General features: G+C 43.2%; 1 protein-coding gene across 2 annotated transcripts in view; it reads right to left on the reverse strand.

The window, feature by feature from the left end:
- The window catches only part of ARHGEF28 (Rho guanine nucleotide exchange factor 28), a 221,277-nt gene extending 214,028 nt beyond the window's left edge, over window positions 1-7,249 (reverse strand). For both annotated transcript variants that reach the window (XM_019532256.1, XM_019532253.1), the window contains exon 1: window positions 7,110-7,249. The gene's annotated coding sequence lies outside the window, so the exon portion shown is untranslated. The remainder of the gene's footprint in view (window positions 1-7,109) is intronic.
- Between the last annotated feature and the right edge of the window lie 5,897 nt (window positions 7,250-13,146).

Consider the following 13,146-nt stretch of genomic DNA (forward strand, 5'->3'; position numbering starts at 1 on the left):
CCCAGCCCACAGAACCTCCCAGGGTGCATGTAGCACCAAGAGCCGCGTCCCCCTGCCCCAAACCCACTTACAGTTCTCTCTGCTTTGCTCCCTGCTGCAGCCCCAGGCCTCCACTTCTCCCCACTCACCCCAGCCCCCTCTGCAGTGACCCAGGAGCAGCAGATGCCAACTGCCTGCAGCCATCGGACTATATCATGCCCCAAACCCTCCGGTGCTCCACTTGTCCCACTCACTCCAGTACCTGCTGCAGCAGACCTGGAAACAGCCAACACTACCTACCTGTACCACAACACAGTGCAGCCCAGGAGCTGGGGTGAGTGAGGACAAGGAGAGCCCCAGACGGTTCAGGGCACGGTGCAGCCCAGCTGCTCGCAGCAGGAGCTGGGGTGAGCGGGCCCTGGCCCCACAGCCCTTTCCCCTTCCCCCACAAACTTACCTGCTTGGGGCGGGGGGGATCCTATCCCAATTGCATAGGAGTGAATTTACCTTGCATATAATGAATTTTCCGTATAAAAAGGGTCATCGCATAAATTGAGGGAAAACCTGTACTGACACCATCGCCAATGCACAGCAACACCACTACGCAACATGGCCGACTAACCAGAAACTCTACCACCATTATTCAAATTGAGGCATGCGTCCCTTGGCAAAGTACCATGTATCCCAGTTCGAAAACAGTTCTGCATGTTCTTAAAGCGGGGCACTCAAAACTCGAAACAGAGTTCCAACTGAGGCCCAAACAGCATGAAGTAGGGTGATACTTTCACATCTTGCATGCAAAGTCTGATTACTGCAGACCAAAACTGTATCTGCTTTTTTATGACAGCATCACTGCTACCAGGCTGTACTGATTTAAATTAACTTAAATTCACCAAAAATCCCAGATATGTTTCTTACCTGTCATGATCTGACAGCTGCTTGCTAAATACAAAAGAGGGCATATCTCCTTACCTGGAGAAGTCAAAGAAAGGCCTTGACTGACCCGAAACTCAGTTTTTGACCCCCTTCCCTCACACAAACAAGTTCTTCAAAAGGACATATAGGTGGAGGTGAACAAAGGATTTAGGTCCCTGTGATCACACTGGCAGATCCACACAGTGCTACTGCACTTGGAGCTTCATATATGCAAGAGGCCTGCCTTCTTGGTCCAAATGCATAATGCAAAACAGGGGCCCTGGTCATCCACCTTTTCCAGAGCCTTGCAGCATATACAGCAAAGTATAAAGGATAATATATTAAATGAATACCTCCTTTGATTTTAAAACTGCATGTAGAATAACTGCATGTTCTCTTCAGACAGCACTTACACGCTCTTTTTCTATAACAATCCTCTGAGCCAGACATATACATCTATCTCCCCATTATCCTAACACTACAATTCAGCCACCAAACTATACACAGCTAGTAATACAGTTTTACCATTACTTGTAGTATAGTAGCATCCATCAAGACTATTCACAGACTCGGACCTCCTACTAATAAGTATTATACAAACGTAAAGCAATAGGACAATCCCTAAGAGGGGTTTAAAATTACTTGGTCTCATACTTCCACAGTAACCTTGACAAACTGATGAGACTCCAGTGTGGGGCTCCTAAGCTAAACATTTCGAACAAAATAATGTTCACCCAAATGCTTTATTCCAGCTAATATAACAATCAAACCAAATTATAAATTTTCCCTCCACTTACATTCAGCATGTACATATGTATACAAAAAACATCTATTAAGGTTTCTTGATCATCGTTTCTTATTCAGTACAGAATGTTCTTTTGTGCACAGCTGCTTAGCCTGGACCAAACTAAACAGTTTTGGAATAATTCACTGAAAGGAAAAAATTAGCCAGTTAAAACAAACATGCAATAACTACTTCATTCCAAAATTCATAAATTCGTACCTTCAAAGCCAAGGTTTTCTTGACTTTGTCATACTTCTAATCTTTATAAGGATGTAGATCATGAACAGTATAGACACAGACACACACACAGAGCTAACAGCTCACTGTCACATTCATTTACTTCTTTCTAATATTATTCAAAGTGGGTATGTACAATTACTGCACAGCAATAAACTCTGGCACCTGCTGTGCCAGAGTTTACTGCTCCCAGGGGAACTATTTGAACGTACGCCTGGGAACACAGCACGAGCTGGGCTGGAGCAGGTCCGGCTACCTCTGGAGGACAGCCTGCCAGTCCAGGGATGTTCCGACCTGGCTCAACGTGCTTCGGAGGAACTGGCTGGGCCACAAGGGTGCTCCAGAGCAGGGCTAGCTGGCAGGCAGCACCTGCACTGAAGCACCCTCATGGCCCCAGCCAGCTGCGTCAGTGTCTCCACATGCAGTGCTGCACAGCAGGGTAGTACTTATAAATACAAGTACTACTCTCTGCTGTGGAGTTTTTTTTCCCATTTATTTTAACATAATAGCCCTGTACATGTAGATGCCAAGATGTTTACTGCAGAGCTAGTCAACTCTTCAATAAACATTTTGCGTAGACGCACCCAGTGAAAGGTAAAATAATCCCTTACCTATAACTGTAAAATGTAGCAGTTTGCATAAGTCTTGATCACCTGATTCTAGACTAGTTTGTTTTTGAAAACTGCAAAAACTCGACTAAAAGCTTCCTTCAAAATATCCCTCAATTTCAATGCAAGTCAATTGAAACAAAAATAAAAAGAGAAGTCTGACTACTTCTGAAAGAACCTTACCCAGTTCACTCATATCCTATTTCTTTAATGAGCTAATGCCACAACTACAGAGAAAATATCTCATAAGGCACAAAAAATTAAGACTCTTAATACTAGTGTATTGCTTTCTTAAACCAAAAATAATTATATAAGAACAGATCCCTAGGCCAAAAAATACTCTTTACGTTGACAACATTTATTACACGTACCTTCAAATAGAACACAGAGTTTTATTAAAAAAATAAAACATACCAATACAAACAAGCTGAAAATTAAATAAAAGTATAATGTTAGCTTTAAGAGAAAGAACAAACAAGAATAGAGCTAAGGTCAAAGAAACAGACTAGATTTTGTTCTCTTAGCATCATCAGGCTCCACTTTCACTCCTTCCTAACTCCTTCAGTGATAAGTTTGGAAGCAGTGTTGATTTTTGAACATTTTTACTAACAATTTTTAGAAATCACCAGTCTACCTATGAATACCTTTTAAACACTAAGAAGCCATTATACAGGAGGAATAATTGTACATCAACCCCCCATCCTTCCTACTTTAGAGCAGCTCCACAAAATTCACAATCATAAGCAGAAGGTAGAGTCTGCACCGCTAGAACACTGAATAACTGAATCAAAAATTGATCCTGACATATATATAGTTTAATACTGAGTGATAATGGTTTCATTGTCACTTTAAACTTTGTCTTCTTTTCATAAGTGTTATAATTGCATGAATAAAAAATCTAGAAGGCTTCTATAGCAAGAGTAGTAACTGAGTGTCTAATGACACTACTGTCATTTGCAGTTCATCTTTCTGAAAAATATGAAAGATGCCTTGAAAATGCTGTTATCTAAATCAGGAGACCCAGAAGTATATCTTGGTTTGTTATGGCGATATAAGGTTGTCTCAGAGTTCCCCATTGTTCTGAGGATAACTGTGGGCAACCTTAACTTTGTTCCAAACTACTTCACGTATATAACTTCATGTATATATCTGCATAAATCGAAATATGTAGGTATTCCATAAAATAGAATATAGTATTATAACATATTATCTTTGGATCCATAGGAAAATTAATTTTCTGAAATGCATACATTTTTCTTAAGGTTCTCTTTTGGCTGATGTCATAGATTTTTTATTCCTTACTGTAAATTAAAAGATTTTTGCCTAGAAATTTCCTTTTTTTTCAAAATCCTTGAGCAATCCCAGTAATTTTTTCAAAGAACTTGAGCACCTTCCTCCCCATTTATCACTTCTTCAGAATCAATTTTCCCTTTTCTTTCACAGGGAGCACCTGAGTTCTGCAAGGGAAAGTTCGAAAGCTCCACAGGAAGAGCCAGAGCTGGCTCTCCCCCTCTCCCAGAATACAGATTTAGTTCTGGACAGCACCAGATTAATTTGCTTGATAACTCTGCCCACTATCTTTCTTAGAATGCAGCAGGACTCTGAGAAGTGACATAACATTGGCATGGTATAACTTAACTTTTATCAACTATCGTGGACTCCAAGCCAAAATTTGCATAGTTTATTTGTAGAAAGTTTTTTTCCACCATCATCAACTCTCCCAAATTCAACCCAAGCTCCAAATATCGAAGTGTGAGTTTGGGGGTTTTCTGTTTGTTTGTTTTTACTGTTGTTGCTGCTGTTTTATTCACGCAGTTGCCAATAAAAAGCTTCTGCTATCAAAACCTGCTTAAACAATTACAGTAGTAATGCAAGAGGCAGAACACACTCCAGTTGCACTTTCCCATCATTACATTAGCAAGGAAGAGCCATCAGAAGTACAAGGTTTTTTGTCAGAAATGTCATCAGACATGATTTAGAAGAAGCAGATTCTTTTGGGAAGGAGGTAGGTGGGAAGTATTTTAAGTCTCCTCTTTCTATTATAGATACAAGTGTGTGCACCTTCCTATTCAATTGTTTTCAGTCTCCATGTTGGAGAAGCTCAGACTAATTCACATAATCAAGTAGTCAGCAGTGTATAACTTATAGATATTTTTCAACTATCAAGTATAACTTTGAAAAAGCCTGTGAAAGAGGATCCTAAAAATGTTCAGGGTGTTTATAAGGGGATAGTTTGTAGCCATGTCTGTCTAAGAACATAGGCCAACAATGTTCTTTGGGTAAATCTGACATCTTTTATTAGACCAACCCAAATTGGGTGTTTATAAGAACCATTCAGAAATTAAAGGAGTGGAAGATCAGCAAGCAGGTGGTACTGAGAAGTGAAATCCAAAGGAAGATTAGGTATTACCTTAATCACCCTTTGTTTTGCATCTAATGTGGCACCTGCTTTAAATATACTATTTTTATTTTAATGTTATATGATGATCAATTCTACTGGTGTAGACAGAGGGACAAATTTTCTAATCCAAATCAAAGCTATGTGTACAAACAATAGAGATTTGCAAATAAATCCCTCATTGTACAAAATTGTGCTAATTACACTCAAATGCACATGCAAATTAAAGCCACATACAATTATCGATATTATGTATTTCAGCTCACAGTACCTTAATAAGACAAAAAACTATTTGATTTTGACCAAAAATAGCAATTTCCCACCATTTAGGTAATGGTAATCCTCTCACTCACTAAGAACATAACATATACACTACTACACTCTGGCTTTGGTTTTGATTTTGATTTTATGGCTCCTTTTCTGCCTCAAACGTCTGCATCACTTAAGTAGGAAAGAAAGAAGTACACAACCTTAACTTACTTTTGTACTAATAAAATAAAGGCAGAAGAGCCCCATTTTAATTGGCAGCTGCAATAACAAAATGTCTTTTCAGCTGCCTGAAAATAACCAGGTTCTGAAAGCATAAAAAAGGTTCTACCTAGCATTGTGAATATAGTAATATTACTTTTATAGTCAGAATGAGCAGAAATAAATCCCAGAGCTACATGTTATATTAGATCTTTGGAGAAGCTGTAATTACTGTCAATGAGAATTGTGCACAGGGCTGGAGGATACACTGTGGGTGTTTGTTTTTTGGCTTGCCAATGTACACATATTTGGGGAGACATATTATTCTTTGCTCAAATATGAAACAGATGCATGGCCCTTCATTAGTCCTGCCTTGCGTGCCACATCAAGTTTCACTATCTCAGTTCAAGGCCAGATCCTCCTTTATATATGGCAGCCATCGTGTCCTAATCACACTCCTTTTCCTCCTTCCACTAGTGATACTAGTCTTTATGCCCTGTTCTTTATACCCACTCCTAACTTCACCTTCCCCCTGCATAATACCTCTTAAGAATAGAACTGATCTCTCTAGCCTTTTGCCAAAATTACTCCTCATTCAGATCCCTCTTTAAAACCTGTTTCTGCAACATAGGGCCCTGCTACACGGTCAAATTAAAGTTGCATAGAAACCAGCTGTAGAGTTGTTGCACATTTTCAAGCAGTGGTTGCCTCCTTTTTATAGCTGGATAGTCATTTTTATTGTGAGATAATTGCATTGCACTTGTGGCTGGCCTAGTTTATTGCAGTATGAACCAGTTAACAACGATAATTACATTGGACTTGTCTTACTTTGCATGTGTAGAGGGTCTATATTCATTGGGCAGCTGACCCGTGAATTGTGCCACACATGTAATATGCAGCAGGACCATACATTAGCATCAGTCACTTTATAACTTACCATATCTGGGGCCCCTGTTACTTGTTACACATACCGCAAAATTCACTAGTAAATCCCATGACACCTTAAACTAGCCTCATGTGCAAAGGTATTATCAGTGTACACCATTCACTAGGGAATCCTGCAACAAATTCAAACTACCCACACATGCAGAGTAAGACTGGCCACACGCGCAAAGTAGTTATCACACAACTGACTGGCGAATCGGGCAACACATTCAAACCAGCCACAAGTGCAAAGTCATTTTTTGCAAAAATCTAGCTGGTCTAATAAGAGACTTCCCCTCCACCACCAGCTTTGACTCCTTGTGTCTCTCAACCAAGACAGCGACAACCTGGACACCTGAGCCAGGATCATGCAATGCAGCAGTGAGGCACATAAGGCATTAACACAGGCCACCTGCACCGTCATGATCCCACGCTAAAAACAGTTATGCACCGCTCAAGAGAGCCAACCTGCTCCAAGTTAGTGCTTGAACATGTGTCACAACTCCGCAGCTGGTTTCTCTCTGCTGCTTGCAGGAAGGCACCTGCTGCTCTTCTGTGAAGCCCACTGCATTCATCAACCAAGAAGTCCATCAAAGTTGAGCACAGGAAGGCCTTTTCCTCCGCCCCTATCAGCGCTGGGTCCCGAGCCCGTAGCGCCGCCCGCCCAGGCCCGGGGGGCTGCGCCACCGGCACCGGCACCGGCACCGGCACCCGCCGGGACGGGGCGGGGAGGGCGGCAGGGCTCCTCGCCCTGGGGAGAGGGGAGGCGAGCCTGCAGGGGGCGGCGCAGCCTTACCTGGCTCCCGGCTGCGGAAGGACCGCCCGGCGCCGGCGTCGGCGTGTGGGGCAGCAGCTGCGGCGCCTGCTGCAGCCGCCGGAGAAGAGCAGGGGGGAGGAGCCCGGCGCTGCACAGCCCGGGCGGGACCTGCCGCTGCCGCCGCCGCCTCTGCCGGCCTCGCCTCAGCCCCGGGCAGGAGACGACTGCTCCTCGCAGCCATGAGGCCGAAAGCGCTAGGTGCCGCTGAAAGGCCGGGACGGCTAGGCTGCGGCTGACAACCCCCAGCCCCGGAGCTTGCCAGCTGCTACTGGTCAAGCGCCACCTGAACTAGGCTTGTGTCCAGCAAGACAAAACTAAACCCCTCCAGCTGCCCCCGAGCTGACAGCTCTGCCCACACAGGGCCGCGAGCCGCCCTGCACCGACTCGGCTGCCCTGCACATGCGCCCCCGGCCCAGAGCCACCAAACACCGCAGGTGGAGGCCGTCTCTCTCCCCGCCTGTGCGAGCACGGCCGAGGGGGCACAGCGGCCCAAAAAGTAAAAAATAAAAATGAATACAGGGTTGCACCAGAGAGGGCTCAGCTAGAGATGGCTAGAGAACAATACAGGGAAGCCAGGGCCATCCCTGACCTTGCACCTCACCCTCCAAGGCAGGTCCACAGCCACCAGGACAGCGAAACGGGTACCCTTCCGTCTCAGACACCTTGTGTGGTATGGGCAAAAGGTCTCAGCCACCTCCACATTTAAAAAATAATAATAGGATGCAAAACTCTGAGGAACTCAGGGCAAGGGAACCAGAAGGGGGTTGGGTACAGCCTGCCGAGCCCCTGATTCCAGCCTGTTTCTTTCCCAGCAGTTAGTGTCTGGGAGGATGGATTTGGGCAAAATGTGGCCGAGACACCAAGCAGCACCCAAGGCCTGGCCCCTTTCCCTGCAATGCTGCCAGGCTGACAAGGGAGGAATGCCAAAATAGCTTGCTGCTGTAACCTGCCCAAGGTCCAGACTCCAAGAGCCTTGGCTGCTTTGCCTTTGGCTCTTCACAACTTTGCATCATTTTTTTTTAATTTGAAGGCAAAAGACCCCTCAGCCCATGTCACATTAGGAATCTGAGAGAAAAGGCTACTCAGCCTGCTTGCTCAGTGTCCCCAGGATTTGGTGTAGTGCCAGGGAGGGAAAGGGTACAAGTTAAAGGCTACTGGTGGCCTCCCCTGGCTAGAAGCAACCAATTTTTCTTTTTGGACTACCTTGGCCCTACAGGCATACCACATATAGACTGGTAGAGATAATGCTGCCCAGCTGTGGAGCTAGACAGCTGCAGGGCTGGTCACTGCAGCTAGGACTGAGGCAGAGACTTCAGTGCTGCTTACAGCCCACTCTCTCTAGAGGATCCTGCTGTCAGGCAGACAAGGCACCCCCCAGGTGTAAACATAGCTCAGGTAGGATCCTGATCCCACCTGAACAGTGGCAGGGTTTCAGGGCACAAAATTGCAGGGTTCAGCACACCATACCCATTGTACCAAGCAGCCCAATAAAACCTTTATATGGTTTAATAGTGTTAAGGAAGCCATTTGAAGCAAAAAGGCATCCTTCAAAAAAGGTGTGTCCAAATGAGGAAAACAAGCTCTCAGACGCTGGCAGGTCAAGTGTAAAAGCAATATTAGGCAGGCCAAACAAATGATTTGAAGAGCATTTAGCAAAAGATGTGCAAGTTAAAAAGAACTTCAAAAAAAATGTCAGAAGCAGGAAGCCAACAAGAAGAAACGGTAGGACCATTAGATGATCGAGGTATAAAAGGTGCCCTCATGGATGATGAGACCATAGCAGAGAAGCTCAGAGAAATCTTTGCATAAGGTAGATATTCCCATGGCAAAAATCAATCCTTCCTAGTAGATCGGTGTAAAGAGCTGGCCCACGCTGAAGTGATAACAGAGATTTTAGAACAAAATGGAAAAACACTAGTAAATCCCCAGGACCGGATGACATTCATCTGAGAGTTGAGGGAACTCAAAGGTAAAATTGCAGAACTGTTGGCAGTAGTATGTAACCTATTACAAATGGCTTCTGTGCCAGCAGATTGATGGGTATTATGTTGCTAGCCTTTCTCCAGAAAGGGCTCCAGAAGTGATCCTGGGAACTACAGAGCCAGTGGTAAATCAGCAGAATCTATAATAAAGAATAAAATTAGTCATCACATGGATAAATGTGATCTGCTGGGGAACAGTCAGCATAGTTTTTGTAAAGGGAACTCCTGCCTCATCAAGCTCCTGGAGTTCCTTGCATTAACAAGCATGTGGACAAGAGGGATCCAGTTAATGTAATATATTCAGGTTTCAAAAAGCTTTCAACAAGAACCTTCACCAAAAGCTTTACCAAAAAAACCCCAACAACCTGTGTTGCCATGGGATTGGAGGGAAGGCTCTTTCATGGACTGACAGCTGGTTGGAAGGTAGGAAACAAAGGGTACAGCTAAATGGTCTCTTCAGGATGGAGAGAGGTCAAAAGTGGGGTCCTGCAGGGATCTAAGACCTGATAAAGAATGCCTTGCATTTGAAAGCTTGTCTAACTTCCTCCCAACTACAAAGTTTGTCCAATAAAAGATAAATATCACCCTAAAATACCCAACATCTTCAAGAAGCAAGGATATCATTAGGAAGGGAACTGAAAACAAAATGGAGAACATCATCTTGCCATTATAGAAATCCATGACATGCCCACACCTTAAATACTATGCACAGTTCTGCTTTCTCTCTTTCCAAAAAGATGTAATAGAATTAGAAAAGGTATAGAGAAGGGCAACCAAAATGAGTGACAGTATAGAGCAGTCACAATACCAGGAGAAACTAAAAAGGTTAGGACTCTTCAGTTTGGAAAGGAGGATATGATATAGGTCAGTAAAAATCAAGAAGGGTGTGGATAAAGTGAAGATGGAAGTGTCATTCACCAAATCCCGGAATACTGGAACTAGGGGCACATCCACTGAAATTAAGACACAGGTTTCAAACTAAAACAGAAAGCTTTTTATTTTGTTTTGTTTTACACAATATGTAGTTAATTTGTGGAAGTCACTGGCATGGGAGGTAGTAGAGACAGATAGTATAGCCAGGTTCAGAAAGGGACTAGACAAAATTCATGGATGATAGATCTATTAATAGGTGTTGAACAGAATGGTTGGAGAGGTTTCTTCTAATATCTCTAAACCAATAATGGTGGATGCCAAGGAAGATATGGAATAGGGGATAGATCGCTCTAGATATCTGATTCAATGCTTTGCCTCCAAAGCATCCACTTTTGCTACTGTTGGAGACAGGATACTGGGCTAGATGGGCTACTGGTCTGACCCAGTATGGCACTTACATTCTTAAAACTATTCGCACCTAAATTAAAAGAACCAGCTTCACTTCCTTTTCTTCAAAATGTAGAAACGACCAGTTTGTTCATCCTTCTTCAGGCATGTTGATAGGAATTCTTAACTGTCTCAGGACTACGGGAGCACACAAAGACCCTGTTGTTGCAGGAACTGTTACAAATGTTTAACTAAACACAGCTCTAAGGCAGACTAAGAGCCTAGTTCAATCAATCAAGAGAAGGTAGTGTACATTACTGACTGATCCCTAAATTCCATTAGTCTAACCCTACAGGAAGCTGCATTAGTTCTAGGATACATCATATGTCATTGGCTGCATCATGGTAATGTTTAAAAGCAAAGAACTGTTTATATCCATGCTTAGCATGGTACCACTGCCCTCTACTGGATGGCCTCACCAGCTATGATGAATGAATTACTGCAAAGGTCTAATCCTGCTTTTCTGCTAATTTAGAAGATACATGCCTACACCTCTAGGTTTCAAGCAGCTGCTATAGTATACAAGAAATATTTATTGCTAGGATGCCAGCAGTATGTCACTTTGTCAGTCTCTTAGTCATTAGGGTTATGTTCCACTAGTATAGTTAACGCTGTACAGACAGTAAATCTCTAGGCCATCCTCAAAGAAGCATATCATTTTAAATCTCTGCATCACAGGTAAGGCAACCCTCACCAGAAAGTTGTTTGACTAGCCTGATACGAGACAAGTCCACAGCAAAACGAAGAGAACTGAAATCCATTACGCTGTGCAATGTCCAAATGCATTATATAATACAGGTACTTTCATTGTAGAAGGCTACATCATATTTGACTTTCAAACCCAGCCTCAATGTCCAGTATAAACTTACCCCAAGTACTGTACATTAAGCATTTTACACTTGAAAAGAGATAATGGTAGTATCCTGCCATGATAGAATAGGTGCTGCTACAGTTAAATTTGTATTAATTGTTAGGGCTGTGTGAAACAGCACCATTCCACTTCAACTTCCATTTCAGCCTTTCGACTGAACAGTGTTTTGTTTCAAGTTTCATTTAGTTTTGAAAGCACTGTTCTATTTCATTTCATGGAAATTGTTCCACTGTTTTGACGCTGTTTCAATATCTTGCCCATGAGCTATAATGGAGAAGCACAAAACTGCCTATAACTTGTCATTTCTTGCCTGATTATGATGAAATTTGCTGGGATGGTAGCCCCTTCTAGAGGCCATGAAGCCTGCCAAGTCTCAAGTGGATAGATGCAGAGGTTCCTGGGAAACTGCACCTCAAGGTGTTGACAAGCAAAACTCCTGTCACTTGCCAGCAGAGGGAGCCTCCTGTCATTTGGCCCACAGATCTAGGGGCCCCGCACTCTCCTATGCCGGGCTCCTCCCAGGGGTCGGGCCCCAATTTGCCTGCCAGATGACAGGAGGCTGCTGCTGCCTCTGCCTAGGACCAGGGCTGGCCTTAGTCCATGCCGAGCACGGGGAAGATTGGTGCTGCCACTGGCCCCAGCCAGCAGCAACAGCATGCTATCATCTGGCCTGCAGATCCAGGAGCCCCCGCCCCCGAGGGGACTGGGGTCTGTGCCTGAATCCTCCCAGGGGGTGCAGCCCCCAGATCTGCACCAGATGACAGGAAGCTGCTGCTGCTGGCTGAGACCAGCGCTGAAGCCAAGTAAGCCCAGCTTCAAAACTTGAAACGTTTCTAGATGTTTTGAGTGCCTTTGTTTTGCTTTGAAGCTGTTTCAAGGACTTTTGTTTTGTTTTGATTCGATTTCGCTGTTTCAAGCTTGAAATGCATCAAAACAGCTTTGAAATTAAAACACGCAGCAAAATTTCACACAGCCCTATGAATTATTATTACCTGTTAATGCTGGTTATATGTCCTGAGAGAGAACAACATTTCCATCTCAAAAAAACTAGAAAAATAGAAAAAAAAAATAGAAAAAAGTTTATAGATGCCTGTTAAGTCTTCCCTTCATTTCTGAATTGAATGTAATTAAATTTAAATTCAGAAATGAATGACCTCATCATTAAGCAACATCTTGACTAGTCAAAATGAGAGATGTTTTAGTGTCTTTTACTTATGACAGAAAGAGGTAATCATTAATACACTATAACCTTATTATTGTCTCAGATTGGCCTGAGTTTTATTCTAGTAGCAATTCCCTAGCCATTATTTACATATTTTTAAAAAAGGCACATGCCATGGGCCATGTTGTAAAATCATGATTAAATAGAAATGTACATTTTTAGTAAGTTACTGAATTTCCCAAAGTGCATGACTCACCCCCAAAGAAGGATAACATTCTGGGGGAAAGTTTAGCAGTCTAGACCAACCCAGTGTTATGTGCAGGACCCCAGCTCTGCACATGGTATGTAGGGTCAGCCCAAGACTAGATCATAGTATTTCATGGACCAGATCTGGCTGTAGACTGTGTTTGACACCCCTGCATTAAAGGTTCTCATGGCATCTTCACTGAGAATCACTGTACTAGAAGCTTTGCTCTGGTGATTTCTGGGTTCCAACTTTTAAAAAGCTTTTAAAAAAAAATTACTTAGAAGTGCACAAATCTTATGTGAACAGCTGTTGTCCCAAGAAAAGAACCACAGAAGGACAATTTGATATGCTCCTCCACTATTTCCTTCTGTTATGCTGCATTCTCTCATTGTCTTACTGGACAAAGTACCCACATCTTCCCTTTATTCAAGTCT

The sequence above is a fragment of the Crocodylus porosus genome, unplaced genomic scaffold (genome assembly GCF_001723895.1).
Source record: "Crocodylus porosus isolate Cpor-Errol unplaced genomic scaffold, CroPor_comp1, whole genome shotgun sequence".
Taxonomy (NCBI): Eukaryota; Metazoa; Chordata; order Crocodylia; family Crocodylidae; genus Crocodylus; species Crocodylus porosus.